Genomic DNA, 20,271 nt, shown 5'->3' with positions numbered 1-20,271 from the left:
ATGCCATGTCCCAGACATGCTCTTACACTAGCTCACATGTCGAGGCCGATGCCATGTCCCAGACATGGTCTTACACTAGCTCTCGTATCAATGCAATGCCATGTCCCAAACCTGGTCTTACACTAGCTCTCGTAATGTGGCTGACGCCATGTCCCAGACATGGTCTTACACTAGCACATAATCAATGCCGATGCCATGTTCCAAACATGGTCTTACACTGGCTCTCATAACATTGCCGATACCATGTTCCAAACATGGTCTTACACTAGCACACGAAATGTGGCCGATACCATGTCCCAGACATAGTCTTACACTGGCACACATATCACCTAAATGTTGTGGCATGAATATCCAACCTATTCTTGGGTTCAACAGAGGATTTACCGTATTAAATTTCATCATACCTTATTCATAGGCATATTCAACCATATTATGCAAAATAAATCATCCAACACAAAATAACGATAAAGTTACCTTACTTATGTACAACTTACATCGTATACAAAAAGTGGACGACTAATTGGATTTAGTCTACTAGTTTGGCCTTCCCCGGGTCTAGGCCCGGATTTTGTATTTCTTGATCTAAAATAATAAAAATTCACTAATTTAATCATCATATTAATCACTACATTTCATAATTCATATTTTGGCAAAATGACCATTTTTCTCCTAGACTTTCACAAAATTTCTATTTTACCCCTAGGCTCGTAAATCTATTTTTATCAAATTTTCTCACTAACCAAACCTAGACAAATTATTTTTATACTAGAAGTAGCCCAAAATTCCAATTATTTCTCATACTTATCACTCATTTTGTCATCTTTACAAAATAGTCCATTTTAGGTGTTTTCATGAAAATCCTTTCACAAAAGTTATTTATTTAGCAACCAAGATTCATTTTGTTCCAAAACAATTCAGCAAAAAAATGAATAATCTCATGGAAAAATCCTATACTTTCAACCATTTTGCAAAATAGTCCCCTCATTAGTTAGATTATGCTACAAGGGTACCAAAAGTACAAAAATTATCAAGAAAGGCCATCAAAATCACTTACTTGTAAGGGAAAAGAGTGGCTGAAATTTTGAAGCTCCAAAACCTTATGTTTGCTGGTATTTTCGGTGAGAGGAGGAATATGAAATGTGATATTTTTTTTCTTTTTATTATAATATAAATCTAGTCAATTTAGTCACCAAATTTCACTTAACTTTGACCCTACAATTCCTTTGTCTCTATGATCAACTATTAAAAAATTTGTGGTATATTTACTCAATAAAGACCTCTAATTTAATGTTCCATAGCTATTTGACACCTTTAGCTAGTAGAACAAAACTTCCGCACTTTATGCGATTTAGTCATTTTTCGCAATTAAGCATGCAATGGCTAAAATTATTTCACCAAAATTTTCATGCACTCATTGAATCATGCTACAACACATAAAATAATATTAAAAATGATTTCTCTGAACTTAGGTTAGTGGTTCTAAAGCCACTATTCTGACTAGGCCCAAAATTCGGCTGTTACAATTCTCCCCCTTAAGGATTTTCGTCCCCAAAAATCTTACTAGTGAAAAGGTTAGGGTATTGATCTCTCATAGTCTCCTCGGGTTCCCATGTGGGCTCTTCAACCCCATGTTGATGCCACAATACTTTCACGAGTACTATACTTTTATTTCTCAATTGCTTGACCTATCGGGCTAAGATCTTAATCGGCTCTTCGTTATAAGTCATGTTTCATCGAATCTCAACCTTTATTGGTGAAAGAACGTGGGAAGGGTAAGAACAGTAACGGTGTAACATCGACACATGGAAAACATTATGGATCTTCTCCAACTCGAATACAAGGCTAGTCGATAAGCTACCGGTCCAATTCTCTCAGTCACCTCATAAGGTCCAATAAAATGTGGACTTAATTTTCCTTTCTTACCGAATCTGAGAACTTTCTTCCACGGGGATTGATAAACCGTAAATTATACATATTTTTACCCCATGTTTAATGCATTTTATGGATGATTTATCATTGGAATTGGTGAATTAGATGCTCCTAATGCTTTAATTTCATATTTTATACTTATGAGAGCATAGGAGAGTGAAAGGAACGAGAAACGGGCCAAAAATAGAGAAAATGGGCCAAAGTACGAAATCAACACGGCCTAGACCTCTTCACACGGGCAGACCACACGGCCGTGTCAATTTGGAAGAATTGAAGCACGATTCACATGGGTATAGCACATGCCTGTGCCATTTTAACAGGCTCGAACACGGCCTGAAGTAATTGCACACGGTCTTGTCCCTGCCGAGCCCAAGTTGAGTCCAATTCAAAAAAGGCCTTGAGGGCTTATAGGCATTCCAAAGCCCATAAATACAATCGAGAAGAGGAGAAAAAAGGGGACAGAGAATAGGGGTTAAGGAATTACCCCAAGGAAGCCGATTGATCCATTTCAGAAGCTGGATTCATCATCAAGACTGAAGATCTCTCCTCAATTTCCCTTCAGGAGTTTTGGGTTTTCTTTATGTTTTGTATTCTTTATTCTTCTGAGATGTTTTCTTATTTAGTTATGAACTAAAACCCCTAAATACCTAAGGGGAATGAAACCTAGGATGAATCTTGTTATTATTTTCTGAATCGTATGATAAATATTTAACTTGTTCTTAAGTTCTTAATTCTTATTTTGATATCCCAGGATACTGATTCAAGACATGCTCTTATTCAGAGGAGGAATAGACCCTGCCTAAGAGTACTTTTGTCATAATTAAGCGGAGTTGATTGCGCACCTAGAAATAGGGTGACAAGATTTTGCCGGATTAGGGAGAAACCTAATAAGGGAATCTATAGATCGAGTTAATGCAACCCTAGAGTGTTAATTAGAGAAAAGTCTCGGTTATTCAATTTAGAGATTAGATGTTATTAGTCTTGAATAGGGATAATAACATAACTTAGGGATCTCTACGGAACAAGTTGAATGGATACATCGTACGATTCAGAGCTAGAATAACAAGTAAAGTCTAGGTGGATTTTTCCTTAGGTATTGTCTCAAGTCAATCGATTTTCCCAAAAGCAATTCCCCAATTCTTTTCTCTGTGCGTTCTTAGTTTAGATAATTAGTTAATTAAAATAAAAATCCCTTTTATTCTTAGGCTAGATAATAAAAAGATAGTCATTACTAGTACTTTTAGTTCCTTTGGGTTCGACAATCCGGTCTTGGTAAAACTATACTACTGTTCGATAGGTACACTTGCCTACAGCGCGATAATAGTTAGTTCAAGAACGAGTAATTATAAATATTTAAAACCTATCATGAAACCTCGCGATCAAGTTTTTGACGCCGTTGCCGGGGAACTGAAATATTAGGAACACTCAATTTTTATTACTTTAGCCATTTATTTTTCTTGCAATTTAATTTAATTTTATTATTATTTGTTAATTTACTTTTTCTTTTTCTTGACAGGTTTTTATAGTTTATGACTAGAAGAAACTCGTCGGGACCATTACTTTTTGACGAAGAAATCGATCACACAATTTGTAGAAACCAAAGAGAAATAAGGTGAAGCTGAAGATACACGGAGAACGAGCAAGAAGACGATACTCAACCCCGAACTGAAGAGATGGCGGAAAACTAAGGCAATCAGCTACCTCCTGCAATTGCGGCTAATCAAAATCCTGCTCCACGTACTATGTATGACTATGTTAAACCTTCTTTAACAGGAACTGAGTCAAGTATAGTTAGACCTGCTATTGCTGCGAATAATTTTGAACTGAAACCTAACATATTTCAGATGATACAACAGTTTGTTCAGTTTGATGGTTTGCAGGATGAGGATCCCAACACTCACTTGGCAAATTTTCTGGAGTTTTGCGACACTTTCAAAATTAATGGCATTTCTGATGATGCCATTTGCCTTCAGTTATTCCCTTTTTCACTAAGAAACAAAACTAAACAGTGGTTGAACTTGTTACCATGAGGGTCCATCACAACTTGGGAACAAATAACCGAAAAATTTCTACTAAAATATTTTTCGCCGGCTAAAACGGCTAAGTTACGTAATGATATCTCTTCTTTTGTGCAGATGGACTTAGAAACACTTTATGATGCATGGGAGAGATACAAGGATCTATTGCGAAGGTGCCCTCACCATGGGTTACCTCTATGGTTGCAAGTTCAACATTTTATAATGGTTTGAATCCCTTAACAAGACAGATGATTGATGCAGCTGCTGGAGGAACCATCAACAAAAAAACACCTGAAGAGGCTTATGAATTCATTGAAGAAATGTCACTAAATAATTATCAGTGGCAAGTCATGAGGAATAAGCCAACAAAAATAGCCGGCGTTTAAAATGTCGACTCAGTTACTGTGTTGTCAAATCAGGTAGAACTTCTCAATAAAAAGATTGATGGTTTACTTGGTTCTACGTAGGTACATCCAGTAATGAGGTGTGACTCGAGTGGAGGAGGTGTGCATACAAAATATCAATCCTTCAGTCCTACAACTGAAGAGGAACAAGTCAACTATATGGGTAACAATAACTTTCGATCTTAAAATAACCTGTACAGTAATACTTATAATGCAGGTTGGAGGAACCACCCAAATTTCGCTTGGGGTGGTCAAGGGAATCAAAAGCCACAAAATCCTCAGGGTTTTCAACAGCCACCTTATCAACAAGAGAAGAAACCAAACCTTGAAGAGATGCTCTCTAAATTCCTCTCGGTATTAGAAACCCATTTCTAAAATACCGAGACAACACCTAAGAATCAACAAGCATCGATCCAAGGGCTCAAAACTCAGATAGGCCAGCTATCCAAACTAATCTCCGAACGACCACAAGGTAGCTTACAAAGTAATACTGAACCTAATCCAAGGGAACACCTCAATGCAATTAGTACTTTAGATAAGGAAGGATTCATTGCGCCTGAGCTAGAATTGATGCAAGAAACTGTGGTGAGCAAAGGTAAAAGTGAGGTAAGTCATAACGAAATGGTGAATGAAGAATACAGACCTCGTGTCCCATACCCTAACGCGACAAGGAAAGATCGCTCAGACGAACAATTCGGTAAATTCCTCAAACTTTTGAAAAAATTACATATTAACTTACCGTTTATTGAAGCTTTGTCACAGATGCCAAATACAATGAAATTTTTAAAAGATCTTTTAGTAAATAAGCGACAGTTGGAAAAAGCATAGCACGTGGAGCTAAACGCAGTCTGCTCAGCTATTCTACAGAATAAGCTACCCCACAAATTGAAAGATCCAGGAAGTTTTACAATTCCTTGCTTTATTGGTAGTTTAGATATAAGTCATGCATTAGCTGATTTAGGAGCTAGTATTAACGCCATGCCTTACAAAATGTTTAAACAACTAGGTCTTGGGAAGCCTAAACAAACTAGGATGAGCATTCAATTGGCAGATAAAACTATAAGATTTCCTAGGTGTATTATTGAAGATGTACTAGTGAAAGTAGATAAGTTCATATTTCCCATTGATTTTGTTGTTCTAGACATAGAGGAGGATAATAACACCCCTTTGATTTTAGGGAGGTCCTTTTTATCAACTGCTAAAACAATTATTGATGTTGGCACAGGTGAGCTTACACTTCGTGTGGGAAACGAAACGATCACCCTTCAAGCTCATAATTCTAGCATCACATCGAACATTGAAGGTAATAGTCCACACCAATCTACTAAAACTGACAATATGACTTTGTAGAAATTGAGCTTCAAAGAAGTTCACGAGCCATGTTCCAGAAATGATAGAGGACACATTCATGAAGAACGAAGGCTACGGATAGAGGAACTAGACGAATGGCGAGCACATAAATCGATAACACACGATAAATTGAAACTACGCCAAAACGAGCTCGATACCTCTCCAAATCAACTGAAGGTTGGTGATAAAGTCTTGCTAGATGCCGCAGATCCCCACATTGTCATTACCACACTGAATGAGGAAATCCCTCTTATAGTACTCAGTATTTTTCCATTCGGTACGGTGGAGGTGAGTCATCCCAAGTTCGGCACTTTTAAGGTAAACAACACCAATTAGAACCTTATTTTAATGAAATTAATAGAAAGAATGAGGAGTATAAACTCCTCAAACCGCCATGACCATTCACTGAAGAGGTAAGTCGAGCTTAGGCTATAAATAAGCACTTCTCGGGAGGTAACCCGAGCACTAACATTATTAATTTGTTTAAATTTTGGTATTTAACTCCTAACCTACTAATAGAGATCTTGAATATAGGTGTTTCCATAGAGACATGGCCAAGCACACGGGCGTGCTTAAGGCCGTGTGAAAACAGGGCAAAAGATTTCCCCAACACGGGCTACGATAAAACGCCACGGTCGTGCGACATGGCCATAGTCGAGCCTGTTAACTTAACACGGGCGTGGAGCTTGAACGCACGGGCGTGGAGCTTGAACACACGGGCGTGGGAGAAGCGAACGAAGCTAGACACGGCCGTTCAACATGGCCGTGTGAACCTACACGCCCAAGGAATACGGGTGTGTACTAAATATCAGACCCGCCAAATTTGAAATTCGCGAATCACACGGGCTGAAATTGGGGGACACGGGCGTGTGCCATGGTCGTGTGACCCAAAATTTATAAATACCCTGCACTATTCACTTTCTTTCCTATTCAAAAACCCTAACCCTAGCCGCTATAACTCTACACGGCCCCTGCCACTCTAGTGCGCCGCCTTCAACTTCGTTTTTGACGCCCAATCTCTCTCCCTTAGCGTTTGTTTACTCTCTTGACTTCTATTCTACTGATTACTAATGCTTATTATTACAATAATTTCCATTTCTTTTGAACTATCTTCCATTTTTGTTCATTACTTTATCATTTAGTTTGCATTTTTAGTTAGTTATTATACATTGCATGTTAGAAAAGTGATTAGGAAACTTCATACCCATGATTTTGCCATGCTCATTTTCATGATATTCCCATGCCAATATCTCTCATGTAATTTGCATTATTCAATTATGTCTTATACATTTCATGTTGCTAGGAAAGCTTCATTCTTTTACGCATGCCATTACTACATACAATGACAAAGTCACGAAATTATTATATTAGTTATGTTGGGTTGTAGCTGAAAGTCTGCTTTTTAATTAGATATTGTATTCCTTTCACTTTGACCACACATTGAAGAAGAAGAAAACCGTCGTACCTGCTTTGAAGAAGAAGAAGGGAGCGTCCTCTTCTGCAGGCCCAACCGTAAAAATCCGTCACCCTCTCTTACAGTTTCCTCGAGGGCCCCAAGAAGAACTATTCCAAATACTTCAGGCCCGACCCTTAATTGCAGGCCGCTGCATTGATTGGGCTACTGTAGAACAAGTCCAGATGGCTGACGCGATTCGGGCTCTCCGAACCACCGACCCTTGGGAGCTGTTCTTTTGGATTATCGAGCCTACATACCTCGAGCTTATGATGAAACTGTGCTCAGCGTTCCATCTCTAGACTGTAATGACAAAGTATGATGATCTCGGCACGGTCTAGTTTCCCCTAGGCGGATTAATCTGCCAACTAAGTGTCCCAGAGTTTGGTGCTGCTCTAGGCCTATATACAGAGGAGTTTTGAGAGGAGAATGAACTACATGCTCTCAGTCACCACATACATGTCTCTCCCTCGAAGTGCTGGCACACATTGGCCCCTAGCACGCCCTCCTACAATCTTAGTCGCTCCAAGGCATCAGTTCTCCAACCATCCCTGAGGTATTTACACCTAATTTTAGCTCACACAATTATAGGGAGACGAGAGAGAACTAGCATCGCCAACACCCACGACGTCTACTTCTTTTGGTGCATGTCGCAAGGGCATGCCATCGACCTTGCCTATTTCATCACCCTTGCGATTCAGCACTAGACGGAGCGGCATCGGAAGGGGGTCATCTCCATTGGCCCTTATGTGTCTAGGCTGGCGCGACACTTCGGGCTACTCAACACCGCAGCCCAAAAATCATCCCTCACCCTCATCGGGCAGATGTCTCCACAAGGCATCTCGAGCATGCTTAGCATGAGGATGTTCGAGATGCGCCGAGGAACTTACCCTCCCCAGTATCGTCTCATCCAATCTATCGAGGAGGAGGCCTATGAGGACATTCCTGATGATGTCCCCCCACAGCATGAGGACCCACCAACTCAGCCACCACCACCCTCTCATCCAGTTCATGCGGCGGCTTCATATGCTGACATTTCTAAGCTCCTTACCCAATTCGAGCATCAGTGTTTTCAACGATTTGACAACATTGATGCTACCTTACAGCAGATTTGTCAGCACCTCCACATCTCATCGCCAGTCCCACCTCGCGAACCATCCAGTGATGAAGATGTTTAGAAATATTTATTTATTGTTTTATGTTTTTAATTTTTATTGAAACTACTTTTTATTTTTGTTAGATTTTAGAATTTTATTTTTAATTATTAATTTCGGTTATTTCTTTTCGATTACTTATTCTTCCTAATATCCCCTAAAAAAGTTCTTGATTTTATCACAGTTATATAGAGCTCTTAAGCTCATCATCACATAGGAACTAAAACTCCACTGGGAAAGGTTCTCCACGACGCCATGTCTTGCTCGACCATGACCATAGCCACCATTAGATATAATATTCTTTTGGCGCAGGACTTATGGCCTGATGAACCTCTACGACCGCCAAAGTATCCTCCTTCACTCTTGAACCAATCACTCTCTAAAACTCTAGTTCGAGGAATTCATCATACAAGAAGTTTCACTTCTCTCCCTATCTTATTTTTATAACTCTAACATCTATCTTTGTACATTGAGGGCAATGTACATCTTAAGTATGGGGCGTATTTATTTCATTATCAGAAAAATCTCTGAATAATCATCTTGCTCTCTTGAAAAACTCTCATATCGTATTTAGGATAAATATTAATTTATTTATGATTTTGATTGATATATCTTGAATTAAAATATAAGCATTTATGCATTGATTGTTTAAACTTTAAGACATTAGAGAATCAAGCATGATAAGTTGATTTTTAAGAATTTAAAATTATAGGTTGTTTCCCCAAGTCTAGGTATTACTTTGAATTGGAATTCACAAGTTTAAAACATCAAAAAGCCATGATTTTTGTGAGATTTTTGAGCCTTTTGAGCATCTATTAATCCTTTCATGCTCACTTTCATTATTGCTTTGAGTGTGTCAGTATTGAACTGTTATTCTAGAACTTGCTTGATTATGCATGTCGAGACCACACCATTTGATTTTGATATGTCGAAATGATTAAGGCACTTAGGATTAACCCACTCATTCCATGAAAAGCCTACCTCCACGATTAACCCCTAGTAAACCCCCTTGAGCCTAACAAGCCATTTCTTGTATTACCCTTAATATTAACCTTTAACCCATTATTGTTGAAATCCCCTAAATTAATCCCTATTTTTGTCGAGATTTGAGTTGAATGGATTGCCTAGCTATGTTTTGTTCTCAATAGTTAGTCTATATTATTTAACTTATTCTTAAAAAAAACACTATGTATACATATCTGTACTTTCATTTACTAAGAGAAGCTCTGTTGTACGCAAGTGAAGATTAACTCTTTTTCTAGTTAGGTAATTTTTCAAATTCAATCTCGATTCTAACCCTTTCTTTCAGCTTGTGACCACTCCCCTTAACCAAGCCTCACTACAACCCTCTAAAGACCTTTGGATTGATGTATCATCTTAACTTATAGTGGTGGAGATTTAATTTTCATACAAGCCTATGGTAATGACTTTTCATTATTGACTATTGAGTGCTTCATTTATTATCCTTACACACCTCGAGTGATTTGAGTAAATCTTTAGTGAGGATGTGAAACTCTATGATATTCTAAATCAAAGGTAATTACTTAGATGCGGAGAGACACCTATGTTTGCATGATTAAATACTCAACTTGGAATGTTTGAAACTTTTATGTTCTTTTAGTTGAATTCTCAATGTATGATTACCTATGGATTATTCTGAGATATTATCGATAGAAATTGTAAGTTGAGGAGAATTTATTTTGATTATGAGTTGAGAATTTTGCCTGAGGACAAGCAAATGCTTAAGTGCGGGGGTATTTGATAAACCGTAAATTATACATATTTTTTCCCCATGTTTAATGCATTTTATGGATGATTTCTCATTAGAATTGGTGAATTCAATGCTCCTAATGGTTTAATTTCATATTTTACACTTAGGAGAGCATAGGAGAGTGAAAGGAACGAGAAACGGGCCAAAAACAGAGAAAATGGGCCAAAGTACAAAATCAACACGGCCTGGACCTCTTCACATGGACAGACCACACGGTCGTGTCAATCTGGCAGAATTGAAGCACTATTCACACGGGTATAGCACACGCCCCTGCCATTTTAACAGGCTCGAACACGGCCTGAAGTAATCGCACACGGGCGTGTCCCTACCGAGCCCAAGTTGAGTCCAATTCGAAAAAGGCCACTTTTGAGGGCTTATAGGCATTCCAAAGCCTATAAATACGCCCAAGAAGAAGAGAAAAAAGGAGACAGAAAATAGAGGGTAAGGAATTACTCCAAGGAAATCGATTGAACCATCTCAGAAGTCGGATTCATCATCAAGACTGAAGATCTCTCCTCAATTTCCCTTAAGGAGTTTTGGGTTTTCTTTATGTTTGTATTCTTTATTCTTATGAGATGTTTTCTTATTTAGTTATGAACTAAAACCCCTAAATACCTAAGGGGAATGAAACTTAGGACGAATCTTGTTATTATTTTCTGAATTGTATGATAAATATTTAACTTGTTCTTAATTATGTGTTCTTAATTCTTGTTTTGATATCCAAGATACTTGATCGCTTGATTTGTAACAAGTAATAAATATTTATAATGAAGATCAAAACTAGACTAACTATTATCACGACAAAAAGGCAAGTGCACCTATCGAACAATAGTATAGTAATGGCAAGACCGGGATATCGTACCCAAGGGAACCAAAAGTACTAGTAATAACTATCTTTTTATTATCTAGCCTAAGAATAAAAGGGTTTGTTTTAATTAACTAATTGTTTAAACTAATTAACTGATTTAATTAAAGCAAAGAGAAAATTTGGAAAAAGACTTGAAGAAAAGCGATTGATAAAGACGACACCCAAGGAGGAATCCACCTAGATTTCACTTGTTATCTGACTCTAAACCGGACGATTTATTCACTTGACTTGATCCGTAAGACTCCCTAACCTATGTTATTATCCCTTTCGAGACTAATAACGTCTAATCCTCAGTTGAATTAATCGAAGTTTCTTTCTTAATTAAAACCCCTAGGGAAGCAGTAAATCACTCTATGGACTCTCATATTAGGTTTCATCCTAATCCGGCAAAATCTCATAACCCTATTTCTAGGCGTTCGATCAACTCCGCTTAATTATGCCAAATCTAGTCTTAGGTAGGGTCTATTCCTCCCCTGCATAAGCACATCAAATCATGAATTAACACTCGGAATATTAACTCAAACATTAAGAACACATAATTAAGAACAAATCAAGTATTTATCATACAGTTCAGATAATAATAACAAGATCCATCATAGGTTTTATCCCCCTTAGGTATCTAAGGGGTTTAGTTCATAATAAAATAAGAGTACATCTGAAAAGTATAACAATAACAAAACATAAAGAAAACTCTAAAACCCCTGAAGGAATTTTGAGAGAGATCTTCATTCTTGTAGTAGCTCCGGCTTTTGAGATGGATCGTCTGGCTTTCTTCAAGTAATTCCTGGCGTATGGTTCTGTATTCCAGAAAAGTTTTGGAAAGAGCAGCCTCCTTCTAGGTCACACTTAGGGTGTTTATATAGGCTTTGGATTGACTTTTTTCCTCCCTAAGTACCCTTTTCCATGTAAAATAAAACTCTTTGAAAAAGGGACACGCCCTTGTGCCACGGCCGTGTGACGTGATTACCAAGCCGTGTTCGATCCGTTGAATTACATACGGTCGTGTGGGCTCACTGGCCAGGCCGTGTGAATCATGAAAACCTTGGTCGACACCTCCAAAGGACACGGGCGTGTAAGATGCCCGTGTGGCAAGGCTTAGGCCGTGTCATCTTCTCGATTTGGTCCGTTTTGTCCCTTTTTAGCTCGTTTTTGGCTCCTTTCGACTCTTGGTGCTCTCCTGAGTACAAAACATGAAATAACTGGATTAAGAGCACCAAAATCTACAAATTTAGTAATAAACATCGATAAATATGCTAAGTATTTAGGGTATAGATATGTATAATTTGGCATTTATCAAATACCCCCACAGTTAAGCATTTGCTAGTCCTTAAGCAAAATTCTCATTTACTGCTAGAATTCATTCTTCTCAATAACATAATCATTACTGATAATGTTACAAGTTATTCCACAGAAAATCATACAGTGAGAATTCAACTATAGGGGCATTAAAAGCCTCAAACAATCTAAATCGAATATTTTGATAATAACTCATAGGTAATCTTCTTCCTCTAAGTATTTAACTTTAGTCCTAAATATACAAGAGATGACATCCTCACTAAAGATTCACTCAAATCACTCAAAGTGTTTAAGGTTCAAGATTAAGCACCCGATTGTCTAACATGAAAAGTTATTACCATAGGCTTGCATGAAAATCAAATCTCCACTACTTGTAATTGACATGATACACAAATCAAAAAGGTCTTTCCATGGTTGTAACGGGGTTTAGGTTATAGGTATGGATACAAGCTGAAGAGACAAAGGTTAGAATCGAGATAATTTTAATATATTACCCCACTATCAAAAACTTAATTACTGAACCACAAACAAATATCTAGAACTATTTTACATGAGTTCATGACAACTTTAGCTTGCTAAGAATTACACTATAATACTGAGTTTTTTTTAAGAACAAATCAAGTCGATACAATATAGAAATCATACTTCATGATTCAGTAACAAAAAATGGTGAACATAGCGAGGTAATAATATTAAATTCAATCTCGATAAATAGGGTCAAATTCAGTAGGAGGATTTCAACAATAATGGGTTAATGATGAGGGTTAATCACGAAAAAGGGTTAGTAGGCTCAAGGGGTTTCACTGGGGGTTTAATTATGTAGGAAGGCTTTTTATAGAGTAAATGAGTTAAATCCTAAGTGCCTTTATCATCTCAAATCATACGTGTGATCTCGATATGTATAGTCGAAGCAAGTTTTAGAATAACAGTTCAATGTTGACACACTCAAACCACAAAAGAAGTGAGCAAGAAAAAAAGCTATATGCTCAAAAGGCTAAAAAATCTCACCAAAATTTGGGTTTTTGATGTCATTCCTGTATACTTAAGATTTCAAGATAATACCTCAATTTAGGAAAATAATCTAAAAAATTTTAGTTCTCAAAATATCAACTTATCATGCTCGATTCTCTAATGTCCTATAATCAAATAATCATGCATAATTCCCATGGTCTAATTCATGACATACCAACAATAATTATAGATCAATCAGAATTTATTCGATCAAGATTATGAGAAAATCACTTAAGTATAAGACCAACTTCAGGGATTTGAGAATAATACAAAAAGTTAGGTTTCATGTTCACCCCCCACACTTAAGATGTACATTGCCCTCAATGTACAAAGATATATTATTCAAAATAAAGAAATCATAAGAGGAAAGGAGGTGAAACTCCCTGTTATATGGATGTGGAGCTTGATTCTGAGGATGGAGTGTTCAGGGAAAGTGGTGGCTGCCATTGTTCTTGGCTAGATGAAGAAATTGGGTCGTTAAACATGGCACTTGTGAGGTATTGTTTCTCTTTTGTTTCTTCATTCCGTAAAATATTCCTAGTACTTTTGCTTGGAAGTCTATAGAATCATGAAGAGTTTATTAAGAGTTGGTGTGGAAGAGAGCGTAGTGGAATTACTTGTTAGAAATACCAGAAAATGGAAAAAGTAAAATTTACTAATATAGATATGTATTTCAAAATAAAATAACAAAATTTAAATGAAATAAAAATCAAAATAAAAATAAAAATAAAATAAAAATAAGAATAAATAAAAAATAGGAGGAGTTAATGATCCTCGTCGGTGGGGCCCTCAAGTGATGGTGCTGGAGTGGCAATGTGGAAGTCTTGGCTCAGCTGCTGCATCATGGCTTGCATATCATCCATCTGTCGGTCCCGTCGCCGATCTCGCTTGTGGATCATCTCGAACTGTGTAGTGCAATACTGCTCAAAATGGGCGAGTCAGTCGGAAAGGTGTGCCAATGAAGCAGCCGTATAAGCTGGTCGTTCCCTAGGTGGCGTGGTAAAAGGCTCCTCATGCTGTGGGGGAACATCATTAGGGATGTCCTCAAGATCCTTCTCGTCAATGGCATGCGAGAGACGGTACTGAGAAGTATCGATCCTATGGCGGCGCTCGATCATCCTCATGTGTAACATAGTCGTGATGCCCTGTGGGGACATCTGACCTATCAAGGTAAGCGCTGATGACTAGGCCGCGGTGTTGAGCAGGCCGAAGTGTCTGGCAAGGGGCATCACGTAGGGGCTGATGGAGATCACTCCCTTCCTATGCCGCTCGGTCTGATGGCGAATAGCGAAAGCAATGAAGTATGCTAAGTCAGTCACGTGTGCATTCGCCATGCACCATAAATAGTAGGCATCGTGGGTGGTGACGATGCTGGTGCTCTTTCTCCTTCCGGTCAAGGTGTGTGCCAATGTGGCATGAAGATATCGTAGGGAAGGGGGGAGAGCTGAGGCCTTCGAGTGGCTGGGGTCGTAGGTGGAAGAGAGGTGCCAAAGCCTTCCAGCACAAGGAGGGGGAGATGTGGATATTGCATGAGAGGACCTCCTCCTCCATAAACTCGTCGGTGTAAAGTCCTAGAGCAACTCCAAACTCTGGGACACTCATCGCACGAACTAGACCGCCTAATCAGAAGTGAATGGTGCCTGGGTCATCATTGTTCATCATCACCACCTGTAAATGAAAAGAAGAGCATAATTCTAAAGTTAGCTCTAAATAAATAGGCTCGGTAATAGCGAAGAACCATTCTCACGGGTCTGTGGACAAGAGAGCGCGGATGGCGTCAGCGAGCTGGACTTGCTCTACGGTAGCCCAGTCGATGCAGCGACCTGTGGTGATGGGTCGTGCGCGTAGTATCTGAAATAGCTCCTCCTGCAAAGCTTGTGGAAATTCAAGGAACGAGTGCCGAACTTTAGCTATAGCACGCACCGAGGAAGAACCTGGTCCCCTATGTCTATTTGAGGATGGGACCGTGGCCTTCTTTCCTCTTGATAACGACATAATGTACCTGAAAATATATGAGCATTGACAGAATCCAAGATACATCAGTAGTTAAGCAAGAGACCCAAAACTAGTATATGCTATTTAGTGGCTTAAATAATTCAAATAGAGAAAATTCTAAGGCAAATTCTTTACTTGTCTAAAACAAAATATTACAATATCTATGTAAAGCATGTAGAACACTAATGTAGCAATACAAATTGGAAAAATAAAGTTGAGAAAGTGAACCAAAGGCTGCTGTATGGCGGCGCACGGGCGTGTTGTCGAGCACGGGCGTGTGACGCGGGGGTATAGCCGTGTGGAGGAAAAATGGAGTGTATAGAGAGGGGAAAGTGGGGATTAATGCAAGGGGAATGGATTTAAGGGTGGTTTGAGGGTTGGGGAGCTGAGAATCTTGGGAATGGTGGCCGGAATAAGGATTAAGGAGTAGGGAGGAGGAGTTTTCGGCTAGGGTTTTGAAAGGGGGAAGAAGATGAATAGTGGTTTGTTTATATAGGAGAGGGACACATATCCTAGGGCCACGCTCGTTTACTTTGAGGGTGAGCCCGTGTTTTTTAAATTTTCCAATTTAGGTCATGCCTAGCTACTGACCCATGCCCGTGTGTGGCACACGGCCATGGCGCACGGTCGTGACTAGCTTTGTTTGCTTCTCCCATGCCTGTGTGTTATGGTAGCACGCCTGTGTATTGTTGTACATGGCTGAATGGCACGGGCGTGTCGCACGCCCGTCGTAACATCCTGATTTTGGGCCTAGTCGGAACAGTGGTTTCAGGACCACAAATTCGACGAGGAAAATTTTATTTTTATTATATTTTTATGGTCTATGATTTCGCGGAATGATTTCGTGAAAATTTCGTTCAAAAATTTCGACGTTTGGCCACTCAATTTGGTCTAAAGGACTAAATTGTAACAAGTGCAAAAGTTGAGTTTTACATGACAGAAGTGTTTAATTGTTATCAGTTTTTAAATCAAAGGTCCTTAAATGGTAATTATACCATTTTGAAGTTTGTGGACAAAAATTGGACATGGATGGAATTTTTTTGAAAGTTTAGTAGTAAGGGCATTTTGGTCATTTGTATATTAAATGAAATAAAATGGGAAAAATAACACAAAATGGTCATCTTCTCCATATGGAGGCCGAAATTAGCATGGGGGAAACCATGGCTAGGGTTTTCAAGCTTTCCAAGCTCAATAGTAAGTCCGTTCTAGCCCCGTCTTTCAAGTTCTTTACGTTTTTGAAATCCCGGTAACTTGATTAAGCTTAAGCTAGCTATAATTCAACCTAGTATTCATATTTGGAAAAATACCCATAGGTGAAATTTGTGTATTTTGGTGTTTTATGATAGAATATGAGGTTTTAAATTATGTTAGACAACTTGTGCTACTCGGTTTTAAGTGAAAACGAGTAAAAGGGCTTAATCGGTAAAAATACCTAATAGTCATAAGCGCATGTTAGAGTGAGAATTTGATGTTGTCATAGAAGGGAAAAATGATCAGCATGTCATAAAACATAAGAATAAGGGATGAAGTTTAATTCCCGAGCCTAGGGGCAAAATAGTAATTTTGCCAAAGTTCGTATTAAAGGCAGTTTTGATGAATGTATGTATTAAAAAAATTAATTTGGTATTATAGATCAAGAGAAACGAGATTCAAGTCGTGATCGAGGGAAGAACAAAGTTTACAAGGAATAGGCCCGATTGCTAATATTTTGTATCGAGGTAAGTTCGTATGATAATAATAATGCAATGTTATGGTTGAATTATATTTCTTACTATTATTGCATATATTGTATGATTTAATATATTAGAAAAGTTGATGGAATGGTGTTTATGATGTGGAAATATGACATGAAAGAATGTTACATGAAGTGCAAGAAAATGATGATACATGACAAGTGATATATGAAATATGTGATTTATGTTATGTAAATTCTTAAAAGCTGATTTCCTATTTGAGTTGTGTCTTATTATACTATGAATGGACAATTGGTACTATGGATAGTGAGATCGACACTTCGAGTAAGTTCGTATATAAATAATCTATCAATTCTTTCTAAGTTAATATATTTTGATATCATATGAAATGTGGCTGCCTATCAAATGATTATTTGATGTAAATTATGAATTTAAATTGATTACGGAGAATTTAGTTAAATGTTGAAAAGTGAGGAATTTCCCGGTTGAACCTTCGGAATAGAAACGATACCAATGAGCTATTGTGAGGTCACGCGTGTACTACTAAGTGCAGGCTACTACGTGTACCAGATAATTGGTCGCATGTGTAGTACTAAGTGCAGGCTACTATGCGTACCTGATAACTTCGATCACCTGTGTAGTACTAAGTGCAGGCTACTACGTGTATCAGATGGTTAGGTCACGTGTGTAGTACTAAGTGCAGGCTACTACGTTTACTGGATAATTGGTTGCATGTGCAGTACTAACTCCCGGCTACTATGCGTACCAGATAGCTTCGGCTACAAGGGTGGAAATGAGAAAATTTGCAGGCAATTGTGTATCTGTTATTATTCCGATGAGTTCAACGGGAAATCGATTAAGTGAAAATAAATGTGAAAGTGATTATGTGATGAAAAAGTGCAAGTATATGTTTAGTTGAATTTATGAGCAATATGCTCAATATTTGAGCAAACCTCGGTAAAATGGAAGGGATTAAGTGAAATTGTGCAAAAGTGAACTTTAGTAGTAAAACAGTGTTGGACAGCAACAGTGCATGAATTTTAAAATTTACCAAAAATTGTGTAAGTTGAATTAAATTTCAAATAAAATATGTAATTAAATTTTATTGAGTCTATTTTCACATAAAAGAAACAGGGGAAGCAAAAAAATTCCATATTATGTGATATTTGAATTCTTGTGAGATAGTGTCTGAATGAATTCGAGATCCCCTGTTCTGACGTGGAATTGTTTTAAAAATTATAGAAAAATAATTTTGGGGTAGAAATTATATTCCTAGAATCTTGGATGAGTCTACTTTTAATAAAAACAAACGAGAACATCATCCGAGTTTTGTACTATGAGATAAATAAATTTTAGTGAAGAAAGGTCGAAGCTATTAAACAGCAAAATAGGGGAGATTTTGAATAATAAACTGTACTTATTGGCTAGACTAACAATTTTGAAAATTTTATGGTGGAAAGATATATGAGTCTAGTTTTTGGGAAAATTTACGAATCTTAATATCGATTTTCGTAACTCTAAATATAAATGATTTAGTGATTATTACTCAAGAAAACAACTTAACCAGAACATGTGTAAATGTACAAATGAGTTAGTTTTATTGTGGGAAGCATGTTAGTAAATTGCTTATTATTATTTCATGTGAGCTTACTAAGCATAAAGCTTACCCCACTCCTTTCCATTTCTTTTAGTGTTGTCAGGTTAGCTCAGGGTTGGAGACTGTCGGAGGCAGCATCACATTATCAAGCCAACACCTTGACAGTATAAACACATATGCTAGATTTATCAAGTGAGTGGCATGTATAGGGACCTAATTTTATAACATGTGTTATTATTATTTGGCCAAATATATTGGTCTTTAGTGAGCTAATGATTTTGACTTATAAATCTAGCCATTTATGTTATGTTTGATATTGGTGATGTGCATATGCTTGGTTGTCATGCATGGTCGGTAATAAGTTGTTTAAGTTGTTTAATTGATGAATTAAGTTTAGTAAAACTTCGTGCTTGACTCCGGCGATGGTCTCGGGTATGGGGGCGTTACATTTAGTGGTATCAGAGCTATGGTTTAGTCGGTTCTTAGACTAATCTAGCATGTGTAAAAGTCCAACTATACATGTCAACGATCCGTGATAGTGTGATGTCTCCCGACGCGTATGAGAGCCACTTTGTTTAGAGAAAGGTACTCTCCAATAGACCTACACCGACTATGTTGAATGTGATGCTAAAATATTCGAGTAAAGTATAGTCATGGCGAACTGAAACTTGGAAAGGTACGAATGAGGATTCATGAAATGTGTACATGGTGAAATGAGTTTATCCATGATTAATAGATAATTCCATGATGTATATGATCGAATTATTTTAACAAATGCATGTGTTTGAGTAACTTATCAAAAATATTGATAAGATGAATATTCATGTATATTGGTTGGGATGATTATGATTGGTAAGCTCGTATAACTTGAGTAAATGTATTAAATTGCTTGGATTGATATATATATATATAATTGAATGATATGTATATGATGATGTGTAAGATAAAAGTTTAGACTGTGATATACTTATCGATGTTTTTTTGGCCCTTATATGATATTATGTGCTTGACTTGTCTGATTTAATGAATGAATAAGTAATATTATCTAGGAAACATTGAAATACATGTATAAGTACACTTGTTTAAATGAGATAACTAAAAAGTGTGTGTAAAATCAATATGAATGTTAGTTCCTCGAACTGAATGACATGATTGAAATATGATTGCTATGATGAAAACTGTGTTACATTTGTATATGAGAGTTGAGTCAAAGGCTCTACGACCCCTCCCCCTTACCAAAGTGGTGTTTTATAAGGGAAATTCCTGAGATTTATGTTGAATGAGTTTCCAGGTGAGAAACCAAAGAGTTCAATGATGGAATGGTTATAAGTATGATTAGAGATTGAGAATGGGTTGATAAGTACAAATATGAGCTAGAAAGATATCGGATTGACCAAAAGATTGTTTAATGTTCGCAACATCGCAGTTAGCAGAAAAGTTAATTTTGGTAAAACGATCTATCCTGGTATGATGTCGAGAAATGTATTGATTGAAATTCCCCATGAACTGGTTTTCTTAGTGAAGGGAATATTATGGAATTCGGGATGGTAGAAATAATTAAAGGAATAATGTTCGAAATAAGGAAATGTTCCCTGATCTTAACGTTAGATGAATGTGTTGTTAGTCTAATTGAATTATAATCTACATGGTTTTGTTTTTCTCTAGTATTTTGTTATATTCCGTCTGTTGGGAATCAATGAGAAATTGTGTATGGTGCCATGATTCTATTTG

The 20,271-nt window shown here is 37.5% G+C and overlaps 1 non-coding gene across 1 annotated transcript; it reads right to left on the bottom strand.

Annotated features, from left to right (window-relative positions):
* Positions 1-4,031: 4,031 nt before the first annotated feature.
* LOC121209147 (small nucleolar RNA R71) lies at positions 4,032-4,138 on the bottom strand. The gene has a single exon (XR_005904264.1). It is a non-coding gene; the product is annotated as a small nucleolar RNA R71 (small nucleolar RNA).
* Positions 4,139-20,271: the final 16,133 nt, after the last annotated feature.

Source organism: Gossypium hirsutum, chromosome A10 (genome assembly GCF_007990345.1).
Source record: "Gossypium hirsutum isolate 1008001.06 chromosome A10, Gossypium_hirsutum_v2.1, whole genome shotgun sequence".
Lineage (NCBI taxonomy): Eukaryota > Viridiplantae > Streptophyta > Magnoliopsida > Malvales > Malvaceae > Gossypium > Gossypium hirsutum.
The sequence above is the reverse complement of the archived record's forward strand: the minus strand, read 5'-3'. Positions and strand labels throughout refer to the sequence as shown.